Source organism: Tamandua tetradactyla, chromosome 18 (assembly GCF_023851605.1).
Source record: "Tamandua tetradactyla isolate mTamTet1 chromosome 18, mTamTet1.pri, whole genome shotgun sequence".
In the NCBI taxonomy this organism is placed as follows: Eukaryota; Metazoa; Chordata; class Mammalia; order Pilosa; family Myrmecophagidae; genus Tamandua; species Tamandua tetradactyla.
This window is the reverse complement of record NC_135344.1, coordinates 37,810,836-37,834,754: the sequence shown is the minus strand read 5'-3', so window position 1 is coordinate 37,834,754 and position 23,919 is coordinate 37,810,836. Positions and strand designations below refer to the sequence as shown.

The following is a 23,919-nucleotide window of genomic DNA, read 5'->3' as shown; positions in this document are numbered from 1 at the left end:
TTGTGTGCTCTGTGCTGTCATTTAAATCCCTGAGACACTGGTCAATTTTTTCTATTCTTTTATCTATCTGTTCTTCTGACTATATGATTTTGATTTTCCTGATTCTCTCTTCTGCTTATTCAAATATGTTGTTGTATACCTCTAGTGTGTTTTTAAATACTTCTGTTATGCCTTTCATTCCCATAATCTCTGTTATGCTTGTTTTGAAAGTCTTAAATTCTTCTTTATGCTCACATATTGTCTTCTTAATATCCTTTAGTTCTATATCCATGCTTTCCTTCATCTCCTGAATTGATTTAGATTTGTTTGTACTTTTTTGATGAATTGTTCCAGATTCTGAGTCTCCTCTGATGTGTTATTTTGGGGGAAGGTGGGGGGTTGCATGGTGCAGGAGTTGAACCGAGATCTCCTGCATGGGAGGCAAGCATTCTACCACTGAACTGCCCATGCACCCTTCCTCTGATGTTTTAATCTGTTCCTTTGACTGAGCCATATCTTCCTCTTCCTTAATAAGGCTTCTAATAATTTGCTAATATCTGGGCATCTGTTTATCTTGATGATTTAACTCCGAAAATCAGTTTCTCCCTCTTGTCTAGGGTTTTATTGTTGATTGGCACAGGGTTATGGCTATTCTTTTATTCTTGGTCTAACCTATTCTGGGCCTTTAGAGTAGCTCATGTTTAACTGTTCACATTTTCTCAACTCTTCTTCATCAGACTCTTGCCCTGGATTTGCAGTATAATTTTTAAGATTACACCTTTTGTGCAGTTGTTTCACCTGAAGAAGAACCTTCCTTCCTTCTGTTCCTTCCTTGGATCTTGATCTGTTCTGTTTTTGTGCAGATTTTTCTCCCCAGCTCCTAATTTGTTTAAATCTCCACCTCACTCAGTGCCCCCTTTACCCTACATTTTTCAGTTTGGGGACCCTTCCTGTTTTACAGCAGTTCAGTTGACCCACCCCTTTTATTTCTGTAAGGCTTCTCTGCTTCCAGTCTCTTCCCTGTTTGGGTATCCTGCCCTGGGGATCCACATGGGGTTCGATCCAGAAAGGTAGGTCAATCCAGAAATATCCAGCCAACAGAAACTGGAATGAGTGTGCGTACCTCTTGCTAACAGTTCTTCCATGGTCTATTTATTTCCCCCTCTAGGGGCCATTTTGTATGCAGCACTCCTCAGCTGTTTGTGTTCTGCCCTGGTCTCCATGGAGTTAGGTCCCTGGGCCTACATATGTGTGGGGTCCTAATTGATGCTTTGGGTGGCTCTGTAGTCTGCATCCATACCAGGATGTGCTGTCTCTGTACAATTCCCAAACTACACAGGACTAAGTGAGGGGAAGGGGTCCAAACTGGCATGTCCAGGAAGAACATCTCCTTCCTGATCTTGGAGATTAATTTTCTTTTTATTTGATTAGGCATTTGTGGAGTCCTTCTCCAGTCCTCCAGAGAGCCAAACAAGTGGAATTGTCCTTTTATTAGCTGATTCTGAGGGGAGACTTTTCCAGGAGATGTCTTATGTCACCATGTTGATGTCTCTCCCACCCAGGGAATATATGAGATTTTAGTTGAGGTTTTAACTGTTAGGGACTCAATGCCTATTTGATGATGGCCTTTGTTTCTGCAACAACCACATCTTGATTATCCACACAGATGGAAAGGAGAAGTGCAAGGCAGAGCCCAAAAGGATTAAATGACTCTCTCTTAGTTGATGGCTAAAGCATCTTTCTAGTCATAATCATTGTGCCAAGGACTATTAGGCATACAAGAGAAGTCACCCTCAGAGCACACACAACTGTTAAGAGACAGAGAACAATACAAGCTAGACACTCAGTGTCTACATGACTTAAGTATGATAAAACTCATAACCAGGGCGATTAGAGCGGGATAGAATATCAGAAAAAGCTTTGAAGAATTGGGAGAAGTAATCAAGAAAGTGAACATTCAAGATAGGACTAATAACCTTGGAAATTCCTACCAGAAAGTAAGCATATTTTTTTTTCCTTTTCTATTTCTTTTCTTTTCTTCTTTTCTCTTCTCCTTTCTTTTCTTTTCTATTTTTTTTTCTATTATATTTCAAGGGAGAAGAGCTGCATGTGGGATTATGTCTGGCTCAAGTCATCTTTAAAATTCATTATATTTCCTAAACCAGCAAATTGCAAAACTTAATGTGTATTAGAATTGCCTGGTAAATGTATCAAACTGCACTTTCCTAAGGAATCAGAAAATCTAAGGTTGGGTCCCCAAATTTGTATTTGTAAAGCTAGGTGAATCTGAGGACTCATTCTAGAAATGTTTCATTCCCACAGGCAGAATTTGATGTGTGAGCCTGCTAGATAATGAGCAGGGACATTGTCAGAAGGTAGAAGGCACTTACCTAGAGGCAACCGGGGTAACTGGCCTTCAACATCTTATTCCATATTAAGTAGAAGCCTCATTTGGGGACAGGTCAGCATGGAGGAAAGAGCACTGGGCTGGGAACCAGGAGACGTAGATTCTAATCCTGCCTTGACTGCTCACCCCTGAGACAAGTAAAAATAGTCATTTACCTTTACTGACCTTCAGTTTGCCCATCTTATCAATGGAGACAGCAAACTCACACACAGGGTGATTGTGAGTTTCAAATGGGAGTATGGATGCTAAAATACCTTAAGTTGAATGTGCTACAGAAATGCCAGCATCATCATGTTCTGGATATGATGTTTTGTGAAAAGGAAGCATTTCCTACCTTTGGCCTTAATATTCGAAGGAGCTAAGCCCTTCAAGTATAAAAACCATGAACCCAGAGAAAATGTATAGCTAGCAGTGATAAACTCAAGAAGGTAGCCTTAGCATTTGCTTTAACATTTCAGACCAGGATGAGTTTTTACCCTGACATTTAGGTGTAGCCTCTTCCTGGCTGCATCCCTCAGTCCCTGTCTCTCCCTTTGCTTAAATGGCCCTGAGCTTGATTCAGGAAAAGTCCTACCTAATCCACTGCCCGGAATGGAAGCACCACAAAGCACACTTAATTCTGCACTGACAGCTCCCAAGAAACAGACCTAGTTCCACCATCCTCTAAAATAAGCTGATGACTTTGGAATAGGACTTTCTTGGAGAAATTCCATTCATGTATTCATTCATTCATTCTAGACCACAAATATTTGTTGATTTTCAGTGTGCTTATGGTTGTTATTTCTATGTGGGGACTTTTGTTTGTTTGCTTACTTGTTTTCCTCAACCTTTCATCTAATTTTCCAATTCTCCTGGCATGTAGGTCATTGTAAAATCATTTTACTCAATGCTATGCCCCATTGCCCTGGGCAACAGAAGCCAGAGGCGTTCTGTTAAGGATTCCTGGTATATACAGTCTGAATTGCTTAGGGTTCCCAACACTGCTAAATTCCAATTCAGAGTACACCAAGGCTTTGTTTATGGGCAGCCAAAAAACGAAAAACCAGAAACTGGTCTATTCAAAATTCAAGTCAAGGGGAGCCCAGCTGTCTTACCAGGACTTCACGGATAGTCTGCAGCAGGCTGTTGTCTTCTTAGTCCACAAGGTAATGGGAAGCTTGGGGGGGTCTCCATTTTCCAAGTTGGTGAAGATTGTAATTTATATTGGATTTAAGGAAAGGATTAAATAAAGGGAGAAAATGTCAAGAAAGTCCTTTAGCCTCTGAAACAATGTTGAGTCTGATAACCCACCCCAGAGACCTGTGAATGTGCATAAAATCACAAAAACAGGTCATTATGGGCAGCAGTCAGATCCCATTACCAGTTCTGTACCCCCGATCAAATCCTCCCTATCCCTAGTGATCTGAATCAAAGGATGCTTCCTGCCTATAGCCGTCCCCAATCCATGTCTGCCTCTGTCCTGCCACAGCATGTTACCTGGACCTCCACTGTAGAGTTTTCACTTTTCCTAGAACCTTCAAATTTTCCATCACCATTTACCAAGCACTTACCTAACACTGGGCCCTTTGCATGCAATTTTTCATTTAATCCTGAAAAAAAGGTTTTGTTATTCTCCCCGACCACAGATGCAAAGAGGTGAAGTAACTTTCCCAAAGGTATAATATCACAAGGGTTAGAGTTGGAGTTAACCTCAGACTGAGTACAAAAAACTGGAAATTGCATACACTGGACTGCATCAAATATTTATCTTCTCTGGCCATTTGAGGATTAGCAGTAAAGTACCAGGAGCCAAGTCTAGTACTGTGTAGGTGCTCAATAAATGATCCTCACTACTATTATTCTCAGCCTTGGACAGAAAAGTCTTGATTGTTTATGGATCAGTCTTTTCCTGGAGCCTTGATGGAGAATATGTTTTATCACACGAGTGTCCTCAATTCCCCCAACAAGTGTCTGGCTTCACATTGCCTTGCATTTATGAGGCCCTCAAATAAATGTTTGTTGAATCACATGGCATTGGGCTGACATCAAGTGGGTCCTGAAGACCCAGCAGGACTTGAGTAGGACGAGAAGAAGAGAAGATAAAGAAAGTAAGAGAGATGTATGCCTGACCCAGGGTGAGACCAAACCAGCTGGAACTAAGGTGGGATGAAAGACTTGTGCAGGGAAGCTCAGAGTATACTGTTCACCCACGGGAGGCAAGGCCCCCTGACTTCAGTTCCTCAACCAGCCCCATTATATCCACACAAGAGGGCCAAAAGAAACACATGTGTATGGAACTTTGGCACTGTGCTCTCCTTCTGAGTTCAGGGCTCATTTAGAGATGTAGGCAAATGATGTCTTATGGAAAAAAACACAGGCCTGAAAATAAAAGCACACAGGTGTAGACCTCACTGTGCAAGCCGTTAAATGATTCACCTGCCTTCTCTGGCCTCAGTTTCTTCATGTGTGAAATGAATATAGTCACCATGGCCCTATAAGCTCCTGCATGCCATGATTCTGTGGCTCAAAATGAAGTTTTTAACTCAGAGTAGCTTTCCAACTAGCAAAAAACAACTACACTGTACCTAAATCTGTGCCAGTCAGTATGGAAATACAAGAGCAGGAGGCAAAACAAAGCCCCTGTCTTCAAGGAGTCAGAATCTAATATGGGGGTGGTGCAACAGTGGCTCAGTGGTAGAATTCTCACCTGCTGTGTCGGAGCCCCGGGTTCAATTCCTGGTGCCTGACCATGCAAAAAAATATATATATATAATATGGATACCAGAAGAGTACTCCTGAAACCACTGGTGAAGAGCAAGGTCAGTGTGGCACTAAATGCTCATTTGTGTGGTATGGGTTTTAGCAGTCTTGATGGCCCATCGTGATTGCAACCAGGCTCCGCCAGCAAGCACTCTTCCTCTGGAGTCCTCTAGGGCCTGTGAGGGTGGAGAGAGGAATGGAAGGATGTGGTACCAGCTGGGGTCTTGCAATAGAGTGGACAGGGTTAGGGCCATGGAACTTGCAGGCCAGGGAAGCAAACAGCTGCTGGTGCTTTGCTTGAAAGACATTCACCCTGTTCCCAGATGTTCCTAAATTGAAAGATGTCCATGTACTGACTTTCTAGCTGGTTCTTCAGGATGGCAAGGACAATGCCCAGAGTAATTCCTGAGATTCCATGGGAAATGCCTGGCTCCAGCCATTTTCCTGCTCCTGCACATCTCCTCCCACCTTTCCTGCCCCTCCAGCCTCATGTCTCTATCCACTCGTCCCCCATCTTGGGCTCTACGTACCTTCTAGATACTAAATCCCTTTAGTTCCTCTATTTTTCTTCTCTTCGAGCCCTTCTCATATCTATTACGATTGCCTCTTTACTCCTCATTCTCCCTCTTTGCATCCTCAGCTCCATGGCCATTAATGGGTTCTCAGTAAATATTTGTTTCATAGGTAAATAGATGAAAGAATCTGTGACATCCAAAATAGATGAAACTGAAGCTGAAAATTTATATGGAAGGTAGGAGCAGTTTCCAACCACGCCACAGTTATCAAAGAGCTCTGGGTCCTCTTCTGTTTAATCATGGTCACAACCCCCCAAGACATCAGATGCTTAAGCTGAAACACTAGCCAGCTCCTCTTACACTGGGATAACTGTCTATATAAAATACCTCAGCCATTAACCCATTTAAGACTGCAGTACCCAGTGAGAGCATTACAAGACTCAAGCTGGAGTCCTAGCTTCTGATGCTTATTAAACCTCATACCTTGAGCAAGTTACTGAAAAATTTGAGACCCAGTTCCTTATCTATGAAACAGTCCCAAGTACTGTTTAGCATCACATGGGAGAAAGCGTTAGAGTGAATGCCCCAGATATGGGTGCTGAAGGATTGTTGAGCCCCTTTCTTCTGGATCCCTTCACCTTCCCTGGAAGCAATAAAGTTGGGCATGATTGTCCCTACCCCAACACCACTATCAGTTAACACAAAGAGAAACCTGAGCTGAGAGAGCTTGAGAGCCTTGCCCAAAAATGTGGCAGAATGAGAAAGAGAAACTGGTCTGAAGTTCTGTCTGTCTCCCCCACTGGTTTCCCAGAAGCCCCTAAGGCCGCAGCAAATGTCAGAAGGTCATGCTGCCCAGCTTAGATCAGGCTGCAGCATCAAAGAGGTGGTTTCTGTTCCAAAGATTCAAATATACCACTGGGGTAGATTGCCTGATTTGTCTGAATATCAGAAGTTTCTGTTTTTCAAACTGAGAGTGATGGACTCAGCCTTATCATGCAGAATTTTTCATTGATCAAATTAGAAAATATATGTAAAATGTTTTAAATGATAGTGAATACCAGGAGTCTGACATGGTTAATGTTAGTTCTCCTCCTGGAGCTGAAAGTCTTTCACTTACATTTGGCTTGCCCCACAACCCATCCCCAGTCTTGAGACCCAGCCCTTTGTCCTGGGCCTGGCACTGGGATTAAAGGGAAGCTTTCCTCAAGATTCAGTGAGTTTTCTGGGACTAATACAGGAGAGTTATAGCATCAAACTATCTTCTCACCACACATGGTAACCAAGGATGGAAATGATTTGGAAATTCCAAGGCAGACAACTGAATGGGTGTGTGTGTATGTGAGTGTGTGAGTGAGAGTGAGAGAAGGGTGAAATATCCATCCTTCTGTCCTTCCCCATGCTTTAAACTCTCCCACTGTGCAACCTAGGGGTTATTTAAATGAGATCCTATTGGTCATGAAGCAAACAATAAAACTTGCAGTTAATCCTAGAAATAAGCAAGTGAACCAAGGAATTCATTGGGTCAGCCCTGGTATTCTTTCTCCCAGTCTCGCTGTGTAATGGGCTTGTGATGAACAATTACAGTGCTGCTGCCCGGTCCCTCCTCCATGTTTTGAGGAATGTCCCTTCTCCCACCACTTCCCAGCTTAGATATTCCTTGGCTCCTTTTTCCTTTATTACTGGTTATTAACTCCTTTGACTTGCAATGAATGTGTGCCAAAGTCCTGGGCCCAGAGGTGGAAATAGCTTTTATTAAACACTGATGATAAAAACGTCATTATATCATCCATGATGGTTTCAAAATGCTCACAAACGTAGCTGACCTATTTGTTGTGCATCCTAATTAGCAGTTTGTAAATATTCTCAAGAGTTATTTGCACATTTTAAACGAGAATCCTAAAAGCAGTAATATATTTTCTGCTAGTGGCCTAGCTGAACTGTGGCCCACAAACATGGCCAATGCAATATCAACTCTGCCTTTACAATTGTACAAATTCAAATTTATAGAAGTTGTACCATTTAAAAAGCAGCTAGTGACAGCCACTTTGTTTCTGGGTATTCACTGGGGCAGGATAGAATTCAAGCTGCATCATAAGGCTGTTTAATACTGCAACAAATCTCATCATAATCAATCCAACAGTTCAAAGGGTATTTGTTAGCAAAATACTGAGAAATGAAAAATGCTAAATGGTCAATATAAATATCATTTTACTTGGTTAAATAAAGAGAAGGCAGCAAAGTGTTGAGAAGTTCTCCTCCATATGAGGGACAGCTTCACAGAAAATGAGTTTAAATTGCGGCTGTAAGTATCTGGTTTATGCAGGGAAGGTTTTAATGTAGTGTATCATTGCCTGCACAGCCATTCTTTTCCCAACAGTGACCCCTCATGGTTTATAGTCACTGAGATTTTCCATTCAACTTATAGGAGTGGAAAAAAAAAACTTCATTGGAGGCATAATCTGAGAGAACCCCGTATGACATAACCAGAAGTCACTGTCAGATTGTGTTGATGCTGCAGCAAAATGCCAATTCCTAATTCTGGTGCCTAATTGTTGGGAGACAGACTCTGCTAAGGGGTTAGGAGCAGAGTGATACCATTGGATATCCCCAGACTAACTGGGTTTGGCCCAGCAGAGACAAAGAAGAGAGAATCCCATGATATCTGCATCAAGTGGATTGTAATTTACTTGGAAAGATAAAGATACTAACCAGAAAATCCAGTAAAATAAATAGCAGTAGGGCCAAGCTAGAGCTTCAGATAAGAAGAGTTATTGGAGTGAGCTGGAGGGGTCAACAAGGGATCACAGGGTGTCTAGTATTTGTGAACTGAGCCATAAAGCTTATTGGGGCTGGGGGTAGAAGATCTAATTTAGCTGGAACAGAAAGTTCATGTTGTAGGAGAAGGGAAAACACCTTGTGGAGAGACAGGATGGCTTTTATAATAATCTGAAGCAGGGATTTTATAGGCGAGCAGGGAGCTGCTGAGAAGCAGAACTTAATTGTAAGGAGGAAGAATTGCACAAGAAGAAAATTCCTGAAAATCAGAAGAGTAGATATTGGATGAATAACCATGGAAAGGCAGAAATATAGAATGTCAAAACTACAAGCATCTTAGAGATAATCTACCAAAGCCTCCAATTTATAAACAAGGAAAGTAAAGCCCAGTGAGGGGCTTGACTTACCTAAGCCATGTCACACAGCTGGTGAATGACAGACCCGAGATCTTCCAGTATCTCTTCCCAAGAATGTTTCGCAAAAGGAAAGTTGGCTCTCCGTCCGAGAGAATTTAGACGATTATCCTGTCACTGATGATAAGGGCTGGGTGACAGATTTCTTGAGGTTCTGTTGAGCAATTAAATCCTGAGCCCTTAGATGGCATGTCTTAGTTAATGAGACAAAACTGGCAAACCCAAGATTTGAGGTGATTAGGAGTAAAGTCACTTTTATGATGAGATTTTTCATCTCAAAAATCTTAACAGGATACACCCTTAAATGTCTTATTTTGTTGCTGATGAAGTTGATGTAGAAAATAACTTGGGAGAGAAACAAGAAGGCAAGCCTTCCCCTAAAATTGGCAATAGCAATAGAATTACAAAAGTTACCAAATGCATACCTTAATCTATTCAATTTAGTCACAAAAGGAAAGACAATGTTTAGAGAAAAATGTATAAATATAAGGTTTTTTTCTACAGACCCATGATATGGAAAGAACATGGCATTTGTAGTCCAAGATGTCAGAATCAGTTCTAACCGTAACACATCTAGCAGTTATGTCCGCTTCTGCAAGTATCTTATTGTCCCTAAATCTTTTTTTTAGCTGAATAATTAATGCACATAGCAACTTCTGTTTACTAAAATTGTGAGGATTAAATTCATTAATATATTTGAAAGTACTTTGAAAACCTGTAAATTGATATACAAATATGAATGGTTACAATTCAGAACTCTTCTCTACCACCAAAAACTTCTCTCATAGAAAGTTATTTTTATGGCCGAATCAACTCATTCTTTTCAAGAAAGGAAGATTTGCTTATTGTGGTAGAGTTTTGTTATTGCCTCCAGGGAACATTGTCCTATTATCAAGCCAGAAAACTCTGTGCATATGTATGCTTCCTTACCCTCTCTATGTCTATATGCAAAGACATTCTGATTTTAGAAGTATCTAAGACTTCCTCCCCCAAAAATGTTTTTTTAATACATATGAAGGCACAGGATTGTTTGGGAGGTAAATAGAGAGGTGCCATTAAACCCTCAGAATCAGCCCTGTGGTTTTAAATTTTACTTCAAAACCCAAGTTCCTGGAAAAGGTTCAGTGACATCTCATACCAGTTGCCTTCACTGGGCTGAGGCCCTGGAGCGTCCACACTGCTTGGGAAAGCTTGACCCATGTGGTCACAAATCACGGACGTTTCTATTCTATGTCAGATCACTTACATTAATGAATCAAATATTCAACCAAAAATAATGTTATCCTTCTACCCCCAGCAATCACCCACACACATACATAACACATACATATGCACTTCCATTTCAGTCAAAAACTATTGGCTCAGTTTGAACCCCAAGCCCAGAACCAGAACTGTGGAAGACATTTGGAGATGCAAAAATGAATAAGCCCTTGTCCAAGAACTCAAGTTTCTTAGAGCCTGAAAGTCTATTCAATTAATTGAAAACAGGCAAACAGTAACTCAGTGGTAGATAACTTCCAAGGCTGCCATCACTTCTTCCCTTCCTTCCCATCAAGTTGTGATAGCTATTTAACCTCTTCTGGGGTTAGCTTTGTGACTTTCTTGGACCAATATACTGAAGTAAATATGATCATGTGTCAGTTCCTGACCTAGACTAACAGCTTCCATTTTCATGCTTTCTGGGGAAGCCAACTGACATGCTATAAAGATCTTATGCCAGACTTCTGAATGATTAGATATGACATGGGAAGAGAGTGGCCACCTGGAGGAGAACCAAGGCAGCAGACAGGCACGTCAAGCCCTCCAGCACCTTCCAACCAAGCGCAACCACCACCTGAATGCAGCCAACTGAGCAACTCCAGCTGACCCAGCAGACAGCAAAAGAGCCACAGCCAAGCCCTGCCCAAATTCCTCAGCCACAAGAATCATGAAAAATAATAAATCTTTGTTTTGGGTAGTTTGTTAGACAGCAATAGATAACAAACAAAATCAGTATCAGGAGAATAAACATAGTCTAAAGAGTAATTTAGCCTTTTGCACAGTAAAATATTTTTTTAAAGTCAGTTATCTAACTGTTGGCCGCTTTCTCATTAGTTGTTTGACCATTTATTGACACAGGTATGGAGTATAAAATTATCTAAGAGGAACCATGGGGATAATCCAAGAGACAAATGTATGGTTCCTACAACCCAACCCAGTGATTTCTTAACCATTATATATTAACCAATCTTAAGACTTAAGGCCAGCAAGAGAAAAGAAGTTTTGACTTAACAGGACAGCCCAAAGTATAGGAAGATGAGATGAAATAACCACCCCACATGTTCTCTTCAGAACACCAATCCTTATGGTCTTAGGATTCTCCAAATGGACATGACACTTTGCCAGGGTCTCAAGGTATGCCCAGGCTGCAGAGCCAGGTACCAGGTTGGTTCACACCTGGAGTTCTTGATCCAGCCCCATTCCCTAAGAATGAAGACCTTGCGTGGCCTGTGTCATTAGGTGCTCCATAAATATTTTAGTTCAGTGAGTCATGGAAAAACATGATGATGTATATAAGTGAATTTTCCAGAAAAACATAGCCCTTCAAACACTTGATGTTGATTCAAAACATCATGTGTTTATTGAGTATCAGCTGTATACCAGGCACTGTGCTTGGTGCTGGGGACACAGAGATATGAATCAAAGTTCCTGCCCACAAATGGATCTCATGAGTAATAAGCTTTAAAAAAAAAAAGTTGAACAACTTTTTTTGACAATTTTTGTGACAAAAATTATTTCCTCCCAACTTTCTTAAACAGGGAATACTGGAATAGAATGGAGCCTTTTCTACATAACTCATTATTGAACAATGCAATAGTCTCTTGGGATAGGGATTTACATGAGGCTACCTGCCCCTGAGTTGCTGTATTTTTGCACTGAGTCTATAGTTTATCTTTTTCGTCTCAAATTGTCAACTTCATTTCTTCTAAACGTCAATGTCTCTCATAACCCACTTTCAGTTCTAATTTGCCATGTATAATCTTCTATCACCTAGACATTAATATATGTCTAAAAGCATCGGGACTATGTGTCAGATAAGAGTGAATAAAGTGCTTCTTGAGCACTGTAGGAGAGGGAAAGTCACCTGGGCTTTACTTATTGCAAAAGCTCTGTGGGAAGCTATCAGATGTGCAGAGGGTATATATTTTGTTACTTACATATAGAGTTTAAGGAATTCTCTACTAATCTGGCTTCTAAATGAGGTACTGAAATATATTTTGTCATTGTTTTTGATAAGGTAGGGCTTTCAGGTTACCATAGCCAGAGGAGTCCCGAGTATCCTGCTGCACAGGAGTTTCTACAAAACTGGAACCATTTTGAGTTCAGATATGTCCTTTGAAAATGGGTAACTCTGTTCATTTTATATAATCAATTTCAAAGCCTGTGTGAATTAATGTGCTTGACTGTGCATCACCCCAATGAAGGAGAATTCATTGAAAGTCACCTTCCCTTTTGTTCGGACCCAGAGACCAAGGTTAAATGTAATTTTCTGGGCTGTGGTAGATGCCACCCATGAATCTGGAGCAGGGTGCTAATCTTAATCAGGACTGGCAATCCTGCTACCAAGTATATGCCACATTTTCTAATGATTAAATTTGGCTTAGCAAGTTTATAAAACCAAAAATTCCACCTCCAAGAACCCAAATCAGGAAGAAGATAGAAAAGAAAGAAACACCCTTGTCTTGGGTCTTAGACTCTGAGGGACTCTTGGACTTCACACAAGGGAAGGTGTTGTAAAATTGTGAGTTTACTCAGGGAGACACTTCAGTCTGAGGATGCAAAGCTGCAATTTTAGAGCTAGGGAAGACCTCAAGGATTTCCCTCTTGCTCTTCATCATGGCAGTGTATTTCCTTATGATCCCTCACTGAAGTTGAGCAGATAATTATACAGCAGAGTAATGAGTCTTAGAATCAGGGAAGTGGAAGGGATCCAAAGACTAACTAGTACATATGGATGTCAGTTTACAGGCTGCTATGACAGATCCCACACAATTGGTTGGCTTGAACAGTGGGAATTCATTGTGTCATGGTTTCAGAACTGGAAGGTGTGCTTCATCCTGAGGTTGGTAGCATTCTGGCTGTCTGGAAATCCTTGAGTTCTTTGGCTTTCCTATCACATGGCAATGTCCTCTCCTTCTTTTTCTGGATTTCCACTGACTTTCAGCTTCTCCTTATAGCCTTCTCTAGTAATAAGATTAAGACCCATTCTAATTGAGTTGGGTCTTAATTAAACCTTAACTGAACTAAATATCATCTTAACTAAAAATATCATCTTCAGAAGGTCAAATTTACAATGGGTTGTAAATCCGCAAGAATAGGATTAAGATTAAGAACATGAATTTTTCTGGGTGCATAATTTAGTCTACTACAGTTCACCCTCTGGACCCCCAAAAGACATGTTCTTCCCACATGCAAAATATATTCACTCCATCACAACATCCCTGAAGCCCCAAGTTATTTTAGAACAACTCTAAATCCAAAATCTCATCAAAATATGTTATGGGCAAAAAATGTCCTCAAGCAAAATTCCTGTCCATCTGTAGACACGTGAAACCTAGGAAACAAGATATTTGATTCTAAAATACAATGGTGTGAAGACATAGGATAGATATTCCTATTCCAAAAGGGAGAAATTTAAGGAAAACAGGGGTCATGGTTCCCAAGAACGTTCCAAACCCAAGAGGGTAAACTCCTTTAGATGCTAAATTCTGATAATCTTTTGTGTATCATTGTTTTCTCCTCTGGGCCTGCTATAGAGGCATCCTCACAATTTCCAAGCACTTAGGTAGTGGCCATGCTATCTCTGAATGCTGGGGCCTGCTTCACTCTCTCTGAGCACTGGTTTGACTGTCTTGCTCCACCCAGAATATTGGGTGGCAGCCAAATCTCCTCACACACATGGGTATAGGCCCCACTCTCTCCCTGCTTTGGAGTGGAGGCCAAACTCTCCCAAATATCAGGGCAGAAGCCCTGACCACTGCAAGTGGAGGGGCAGACCTGCCCTTTCCCCATATATGTATGGACCTTCTCTCTTGGTCCTAGGATACCTTTATGGTCCAGATCTCTTCTTCCATGGTTCTGCCTTGAAGTTATTCTTCCTTTAATTTCTCCCTTCTCTCACCTTTTCCATACAGATAGCAGTGCTTCTGTTCATACAAAACTATGCAAAATACTTGTCAGCATTTTGTGTAGTTCAAGGGGGTCCAAACCATCCATCAAACAAAGAGACATTCCACAGATCCTTCCTGGATAACTGCATTTCCAATCCTGACCTCCTCTGAAGTGGCTGCCTGGATTCATGTTCAGCTACACCTTCTTTAGTAAAGGGCTATTCAATTAAACCCTCACATGGAGCCCTGTCCTCTGGGGACTCACTTCCTAAAAGCTCATAGAGGTCCCTGATAGAGAAACTTCTGGCCCTAGTCTCAGAGCACGCTATCTAGATAGGCTCAGAATTTTCCAAATCATCAAATTGCTGAGTTCCTTTGTGCTTAAGAGTTTACTCCTCAGCTTATCTCTTTCCTGTCCTGTTTTACTATAATCTGTATGAAGATACCAGCTATACCTTCCACACTTAGCTTGAAAATCTCCTCAGCTAAATAGCCAAGTTCATCACTTACAAGGTCCACTTTCAATCCAACACTAAGGCATAATTCAGCCAATATCTCTGCTACCTTATTACAAGGATTGCTTTTCCTCCAGTTTCCAATAAAACATTCATAATTTCCTTCTAAAACTTCACTAGAAGTACCTTTAACATCCGTATTTCTACGAACAGTCTTGTCAAAGCAATCTAGGCTTTTTCTAGAAAGTATCTTATAATTCTTCCAGTTTTATACATTACCCAATTCCAAAGCTGTTCCACATTTCATGTATTTGTCGTTGCAGCATCCCACTTCCTGGAATCAAAAAGTATCTTTGTTTCCATGCTGCTATGACAAATACCACACAATTAGTTGGCTTAAATAATGGGAATTTATTGTTTCATGGTTTCAGAGCTGAAAGTCTTACTCCTTCCTAGGGTTGGTAGCGTTCTAGCCAGCCAGAAATCCTTGGGTTTTTGGCTTTCCCATCACATGGGAATGTCCTCTCCTTCCTCTTCAGCGTTCTTGATAATTTCCAGCTTCTCCCTGTGGCCTTCTCAATAAAGTTGCCAGTAATAGGATGAAGACCCATTCTGATTCAGTTGGCCACACCTTAACTGAAAATAACATCTTCACATGATCCAGTTTACAATGGGTTCATGTCCACAGCAATGGGATTAAGAGTAAGAACATGTTTTTTTCTGGGGTGCATAATTCAATCTACTACAGTGGGAAAAAAAAAATTCCAGGGAGCTGCAGTGACTTGTCCTGGACAGTCAAGCTTGTCAGCAGCTGGGTAAGGACTGTAACTAAAGCCCACTGGTTTTTCCACCATACTGTGTAATGTAGCTTTATGAGTATCTTAATTTTATTTCGTTTAAAATACTTGAGATGAATGCCTTATAAATATAATCTTTTAATGAATAATAATATTTTTAAAATAAGTACACCCTTAAGACAATACCATGTCAGATCTCAAAGGAACTTTAGAATTCATCGGATCCAACCCTCACATTTTACTGATACAGTAATGGAGATTCAGACCCAGTTGGGGACTTATGCAAAGTCAAGTAAGGAATGAGTATAGACCTTTATGGAGGATGTGGGACTTAGGTGAAGAATTGAAAATAGAGTAGAAATACATAGAATTATAGATTGAGGAAACTCAGGTATCATTAGAACAACTAAGCATTTGGTGAAAGGTGATCCTGAGACTTATGGATAGAACTGACCGGTTTGTCGGTTGATTAATGTATATCTGGCTCCTAAACCCTGGTGCCCTTATTCTCAGCCCTATGCACTCTTCACTGCACCACAGGGCATCTTTGCAGTCACTGATGAGAAGGAGAAATGCACCCTCCAAACATTTGCATCCTGTAAAATCTCATTCATTGGAATTCTCAGGAAATGAGACATTCTGGTTATATGAATTAGCTGGTTAATGAGACCTGAGGTCTGTTCCATGTCCATAATTCTTGCCCACTTTCCCATCTGCTATGATATCTGATCCTTCACAAAGAGGCAACCAGAAAGCGCTTTTTGTTTCTGCTCTGGTTTTTGGAAATCTTTCCAAAATGTCAGATTCCCATTTTCTTTTTATAGTCAGTCGAGTCTAGTGAACATCACTGAGTCTTTGTTTGCTGATGAAGGATCTTGCTAGCACTATATAACATTTGCTATTAATGACAAGGCGGGGATAGATTATTTTACGTACTTCCATTATTTCTGACAACTTTTCCAACTTGAACTGAATGTGACAAATAGACAAAGATTTTGTTGAAAATGTAATCTGTTTCTATTCTTTTCTAGTCTGAAGTTAACGTGATGAGGATAAAAGTTTAAAAATTAAGTATACAGGCTCAGTTCCTTGGTGACATTCTAATTAAATCTTCCCAACCACACAGTGAGAGAGGTATTTCCATCCTCATATTTCAGATGAAAAATTTAAAGCTTAGAGAGGTTAAACAACTTGTTCAAGATCCTACAAATAAAAAGTGATGGGCCAGGTTTAAACCAACTCTCAGTCTACCATTAGCACTGACTGTGCAAGGAACTAGGGGTAGGGGCAAGGGGATGTTCTAACTATTTGACTTTGGACAAAAGCCCCAATGCTAACAATACTATATGGAGTCAGATTGGAAGGGTTTGGGAGCTTTTATTTTTGGGGGGTCACTTTTTCTTCCCACACCTCAGTTTCCTCATTTTTTTCCTGGGCCTCAGTTTCTTCATTTCATATTTCTAAAGTAGGAAAAGGAAAGAAAGTCAACCTGGCCCCTGCTTACTAAACAGTCCTGTCTTCCAGGATGATTGCCTTTTTAAACCATAGTTGGACCTGGAACTCTTGGAAATCAAGGAGACTGATCTGTTTCTTGTCCTCTGAGGACATTTAATCAGAGAGGCAACATGGCAATGAAATGAGCAAGTCAAGAAAAATGCACCGTCTACATTTTCTCAAGCCAGTAGAATGCACATTAATTATGAGTAAAGAAGCCAGATGTTGCAGAATTTAACCTTCAAACACAGAGATACTGAGACCATTGACTTTTTCTTCTCAGACTAAGAGGGCTTCTTGGAGAGGGTGGTATTTATTGTACTGTGTGTGAGAGAAAATACACTGAAAAGCATCAAATGTGGTATGTTCTGGTAGTCTGTTAGAGGTGAGGGAAGGGTCTGAGGCAAGAGATGGGTGGTCTTGAAGAAGAAGGCATGAAGTGGGAAAAACAGTGAGGCTGGATATGAACAGCAGCAAATGACCGAAGAAATTAAAATACACAGGTTTGCTGGATTATGGGGGAAATGAAACTGAGGGGCTCTTGGCATGCCAGAGGCACATCAGTAGAAGACATCTCTTGGGTCTAGACTCAGTAGGGTCTGCACTGGGTACTCTGGGGAAGGTCACTCTCTTATCTTCAAGAACTTTACAGTCTTGATTGGGAGAGGACCTGCATTACTAAACAATAATTCAAACCACAACACAAGAGCTCTCATAGGGTAGTCCTTCCTCTTTCTCTTCATTATCTCCATTCTTCCTTCTCACCATCTCTCCCTGACTTTCTTTCTTCCTTCCTTCCTATCTTCAACAAGTATTTATCGACTACCCTATGTGCCAGACACATAGTTCTAGGTGTTCTGATCTTTGTGCTAGAGATACGACAATGAACAATATAGACCAAGAGAAAAGAAAAATAAAGTCCCTGTCCTCATGGAGCTTATATAACACCAGGAGGGACATAAACGATTAGCAATACATATAATATAAATATCATGTAATATTTTCGAAGGTTTTAAGTGCTGTGTAAAGAAAAATATAAAGAAGCAGCAGAGTAGTGAGGTTTGGGAGTTCAGAGGGTTGGCTGCAAATTTTAGCAAGATGGTCAAGGTAGACCTCATGGAGAAGTGGCTCTAGAGCAAACAGGTGAGGGAGTGACCTGTGCAGATGACTGGGTAAATTGCTCCAGGCAGAGAGAAGAGGTATGCCAAACCCTAAGGTTGGAGTATACTTGGTATGTTTGAGAACCAGCATTGAGGCCAGCATGGCTCCAATGATGCAGTCTAGTGGAGAGAGATCATAGGGGTTGGACTGTAAAAGGCCTTGAAGGACTTTGGCTTTCATTATCTGGAAAATGTGAGCCATTGGTGAGCTTTGCTGGGAAGACTGTCATAATCTGATTTATGTGTGATGGGATCACTGGCTGCTGGTAGAAAATAGAGTAGGGGCCACAGAAGGGAGCAGGAAGCAATTAAGAGGCTGTAGTAGGTGTCATGTGAGAGCTGCCACCAACTGAGGTGAGGGGAACTCTGGGCGGGGTAGGTTGGGGACAATGAACAGGAGTTCAATTTTGGAATGTAGAGAGTGAGTGGGTATGACGTAGGCAGTTAGATAAACAGCTCTGGAGTTCAACAGAGAGGTCTGGGTTGAAAATGAAAATCTGAAGTCACCAACATATAGATGGTGCTTGTCGTGGTCATCTATCACTGAGCAACACATTTATTTTCCCACATAGTTTCTGAGGTCAGTAGTCTGGGAGCAGCTTGCCTGAGTGATTCTGGCTCAGGGTCCCTTGCAAGCTTGCAGTCAAGCTGTTGGCCAAAGCAGCATTCATTTTAAGGCTCGATTGGAACTGGAGAATCTGCTTTCAAGCTCCCCACCTGATTGTTGGCAGCCCTCAGTTCCTTGTTAGCTGTTGACCAGAGACATGTGGGCTTCTCCACGGAGCTGTTCATAACATGGCAGCCAGGCTTCCCCCAGAGTGAACGATCCAAGATAGAGAGAGAGAGGGATAAAAAGAGACAGAGCCCACAATCCTTTTTTTTTTTTTTTAAAGGAAAGACAGAGAGAAGGAAGGAAGGAAAACATCTTTAAACATTTTCTTGTTTTATTGTATTTTGTTTTTCCGTTTTTTGTTACATGGGCTGGGGCCGGGAATCGAACCGAGGTCCTCCGGCATAGCAGGCAAGCACTTTGCCCGCTGAGCCACCGCGGCCCGCCCATTATAACCTAATCTTTGGACATGACATACCATCAGTTCTGCCAAATCCTATCAGTTACTTACACCAACCTTGGTAGCATGTGGGCAGGGATACCCAGGGCCACAAATACTAGGAGGCTCCCTGGCTCCATCTTAGTATCAAACTGCCACAGAATAAAGAGTCATGAAATGAGAAGAGATCACCAATTATCCCTCCCTCCCTTCCTTTCTTCCTTCCATCCTTCCTTTCTTCCTTTCTTCCTTCTGTCCTTACTTTCTCCCTTCCATCTTTCCTTTATTCCTTCCTTCATTCCTTTCTCCCTTCTTTCCTTCTTTCATCATTTTCTCCTTTCTTTCTTTTCATACTTTTTTCTTTCCATTTCCTTTTTATCCTTCCCTCTTTCCCTTCCTGTCATGTGGTTGTTGCTGACCTGCTATGAGGTAGGCCAAGTAAAGCCACTGCACAGTCCTCACTCCTGAAGTGCCCACAGGGTGGTGAGTCAGCCACAAAAACAGAAAATCTCATCCAGCATCATCACATTGCAGCAGCTGGAAGGCAGGGTGCTGGGGAGAGGAGTGATGAACTCCAGGTGGATGTGGGGATTCCAAGGAAATTCACAGTAGGATGTGGAGTCACCTAAGAGCAACCATGGAGGTCTAGAAGAGCAGGGAGCAGCTGCCAGGAACACAAGGGTCACTGTTTCTGGGGGGAAGTTGAACACCAAGATGCCTTCTCCTCCATCCTTGGCTCAGGCCCTGTCTGCAAGGCTCTCTCATTTCCCTGCTCCTAGAAATCTTCCTGGCACAATGCAGAATGTTCACAGCCGGCAGAGGGGACCACTCCTGTACACCAGGCTGAATGGGTTTGTGAGATCAAAACCTCAGTGCCCCTCTACCAGAAGGAATTCAGTCTCAGGGCTGAGGGTCAGATCAAACCCAGGCCCTCCCATTCTCTCCACAGCCTCTGGGCCTACTGAAGCCCAGCCCAGCAGCCAGACCAGACCGAGCGCCTTTGAGCTATAGCCGCCTCTTCCTGGGCCTGTTCGCCTTGCCCCTGTGGTGTCATTTCCAAGCCCATTACATTCCAATGGCTTCGGGAACTTTTAATTACATTGACAAAACCTTGCAGTTGTTGGGATTAGACGGCCTGTGTTGACGATTTATAGGCTGCAGCTTTCACACAAGCAGGGTCATAAATAACATGAAATGGGCTCTTCAGTATCAAAAACTTCAGAGATACCCAGTAAGCCAAGACAGGGAAAAAAAAAAAATGAAAAGGCTACAACAAAAAAAGAAGTAATGTGTACGTCTCACGTGTTTAAAATACTGTATGTGAAATAAGGAATGTCAAAAATACGGGGTGCTGAACAATAGGCAATTCATAAAATTTTATCTCTGGTATGAGGATTTCCACCCATGTAATGAGGCCTTTTCTTTCCTTTTTTTTTTTTTTTTTTTTTTCCTTTTTCTCATTTTTTGAACCAGGGTACTTTGGGCCTGATGAGGCAACTAAGAGGGCGGGTTGGCTGGTACATCTATTTGGCTTCCCCTAATTTGATGGCAGAGAAAGGACTGCAGGGCACAGCAACACCCATTCTCCTTCCTAGCCCAGTGACTGCCCCATTCCCACCCCATACCTTCACTCATGCTGTTCTCCATAACAGGGACAACCTCCCCACTCCTCTCCATCCAGCCACGTTTCCCAGCCCTAAGCTGGCTCCTCCAGACACCACTCACCACTCACCACAAGCACACCATCCATTCTGGCTCAGTCGGAAACTGCCTTGGGGAGTGCCCAAGCCAAGTAAGGCTCAAATGCCTTATCTGTTCTGACAGAAGGAGGGCTGTCAGTCTTCCTTTCCCTTCCCTTTTGACTCCTGGCACAGGGCTGAGCACACAGAAAATCCACAAAGCCTTCCCCTTGCCTGTAGGAAGTCCACAGAATCAGGAATTCAATTAGGTTCCAGTTCAGAGAGGCAAGAAATAGGCAATGGTGCTGGGTGATGAGAAGGGAGGAGGAGAACAGAAGGCAGCAGAATGTCTTATGACAGCCTTTTGGGTGGGGGGTGACAAAAGTGCAGATACCTCAAGCCCAGTGGGGCCTCCTCACAGGACAACGGCACAACAGGTTCCCTTTTGTCAGGATCCGAGGCTATTCTGAGGTCAGGAATATTTTGTGCCCCCAGCAACAGGAGTCTTTGGTCTTCTCACCAGTCTTTGGTCTTCTCACCAGGATTCAACTATGTGTGAGTGTGTCCACATTTGCTCCCACTCCCAACAGCCTGAGGAGCCTCATTATGAGATCAGATTGCCCGCCACCACCTGCCAAAGTCACATTGCCCCTTTAGACAAATCTCCCAGACCAAGACCTCAAGGTGGGCTGCCCCTGGATCAGGTGCATGTCCTGGTATCCCCCACCCCCTTCACCCCTGCCATGGACGGGCTTACAAGCATCAGCTTAGACGTTCAAGTAGAAGGAACAGACCAGATCATGTCCTCACAGGGACCAAGGAAGGACAGGCTTTTTCCTGGGGCTTCTGATACAGGATGGTTCACAGGAAAGATCATCTAAATGTACTTAAGCAGATCTCATTGTAGATTTGAGAGAATGACTGGTTGAAGAGTCAGACTCAGCAATCTTAAAGGGCAGTGGCTGCTTGGATTCCTTGGGATGGGATCTAGATTTCCAAATCCCTAGGGTGTTGTCCGATATGAATGAAGGGGAAAGAACTGGTAGAGGACACAGACAGATGAGCAAGGGTGAGGTTACTGGGCCATTATTTTCCCTATGGCTGAGGCTTAATGACACATAATCTCCTTCTGGGCAGGAACCATGTTGACTGCTATATTCTCAGTGCTTAAAACAGGGTCTCACACAAAACAGGTATTTTTCTGAATGAAATAATAATGTTGAAAGTCAGGGACTTCTTCTTGACAGCAGGCTAACCTCTTTGACAGGTATTATGGGGTGTTTCTATCCTAGGGCCTTGGTAGATGAAACAGAAAGGCTCTTTTGCTTTGGGGTCCCCCAGGCATTGTAGTCAGAAAGCATAGCTTGGGTTTTCAGCTTTCTTGCCAGAAAAAGCCTCCAAGACTATTGCAAAGGTATATTTCCCTGTTTAATAATTACTTTCTGATCTCCATGGGCTCAGAATTCTCAGAGGTCATGGCTAAGAACTGTGGTTCGTATCTTTGCAGGCTGCGGTAGAACCACCGTAGTAAGCAGCTAGGGACTCACTTCTCCTAGTGGGCTGTCAAGGGGGGTCATAAAGAACCAGGTTAACTCAGCAACACCAGTGTCTCTAGCCTAAAAAGGATTTGAGTGGAAACTGGTAAAGGAATTGGGGAAATGGGTAGGTTAAATTTAAGATTTAAGATGCTGAAATTGATGTGCAACCAAATCTTGGTGATTTGTATATTTTCTTGTATCCCTATAGTGAATAAACAACGGTTGTTTCATGAAGGAGTATCTTGCTTTATACAAAAAAAAAAAAGACGGAAGAAAGAGAGAAACACAGAAAATATTGTGTGAAAATTGAATTCCATTTATTGCATTACATGTCTCATAGAATGAGTGAACTATTGTCACGTAGATATGGAAGGTGCCCTAGAGGTCATTTAGTTCAAATTTTTTACTTTACAGATGAAGGATGTGAACCCGGGTAGAGTCCATAACAAAAGCATGGACTTCCATAGTGAGATTTCTGGAATAGGAGGGAGGGTGGGCTAATCAACTGCAGCCGTTCGCTCATCACGCAGCCCTCAAGGGGTTGGACATGACCTCTGACCCCTGCGCTGCGATTTATGTAGTTCTTGTCTTTAACTTGACTCAGTAAAAAGAAAAATTTTTGCATGCCCTAAGCAATAGTAGCTGCAGTATCAGGGTTTTACTGTTATTTATTCTGCTATTTACTATTATTTACTCTATTAATATTATATATTTTATATTATATATATAAACACTTATCAAAATAAATATATAAACATTAAAATACAAAATATTCATCAAAATATTGCCCATTCTCCTCTTGTCATGTGCTTTCCCTTTGGAAAGTACTTGCCTAGATGACTTCCAAGATCCCTTCTGAATTTAAGATTCCCTGGTTTCTGGAAAGAAAAAAGTGTGATTTGGGGAGCATCGGTCACAACTAGAATACTTTCTCTTTTTCTCTCTACTTCATAAATCATAGCCTGCTGCAATCTCACTTCCCCCATGCAGGCTTCTATGCAGAGAAGAGCTCACAGAGCAGGCCTGAGACTGCTGTCCTCAGACATCCTGTTTCCAACCTTGTCCTTGGATGGCACTGGGAACTTGGATTTCAAGAGTGTCTCCATAATATTCTAACTGATAAGGGTGGCTCACTCTGCCTGGGTTGTTCCTATAAACAATGTGATTTATGACAAATGTATTATTGTCTCATAATATCTCATGTCTAATAACCCCTCTGGGAGTCTGGAATTTGGATATGTACTAGGCAGAGAGTACCTTCATGAGCAGCTCCCAGTAAATACCCAGGGCACTGAGTCACTGTGGGGCTTCGCTGCTGGATAGTATTTCACACATGTCACGACTTGTCACTGAAGGAATTAAGCACATCCTGGGTGGCTCCAGGGGGAGATGACCCATGCAAGCTTGTGCTGGTTTCCTCTGCACTTATCCCAATGTGGCTTTTTTTGCTACCTGCTTTGTATCCTTTCACTGGAATATCTCTTGGCTGTGAGTACAGCTGCATGCTGTGATTCCTCTAGTGAACCTGGTATGGTCCTGGGAACCCTGACGCAGTTTCCTTCCTGGCCATGGCAGCCTCCAATTCTCTTCAATCCTGAACCCCATCAGCAACTTAGATATAAATTTACTCATTTAGCTCAAAACTAACCCCCTTATTTCATCAGTTACTATATCACCAGTACTATATGGTATTGATTAATTAACATTAATCAATGCACTTCTATAAAATCAGGGGCCATTTTGTATATAACCTCATTTTGCATTTTTGT

General features: G+C 42.0%; 1 long non-coding RNA gene across 2 annotated transcripts in view; it reads right to left on the bottom strand.

Annotated features, from left to right (window-relative positions):
• LOC143662605 (uncharacterized) overlaps nt 1-21,202 on the bottom strand; it is a 31,287-nt gene extending 10,085 nt beyond the window's left edge. For both annotated transcript variants that reach the window (XR_013165452.1, XR_013165451.1), the window contains exons 1-3: nt 21,007-21,202; nt 8,823-8,982; nt 2,370-2,514 (exon numbers count right to left, since the gene is read on the bottom strand). This is a non-coding gene — a long non-coding RNA (uncharacterized LOC143662605). The remainder of the gene's footprint in view (nt 1-2,369; nt 2,515-8,822; nt 8,983-21,006) is intronic.
• Between the last annotated feature and the right edge of the window lie 2,717 nt (nt 21,203-23,919).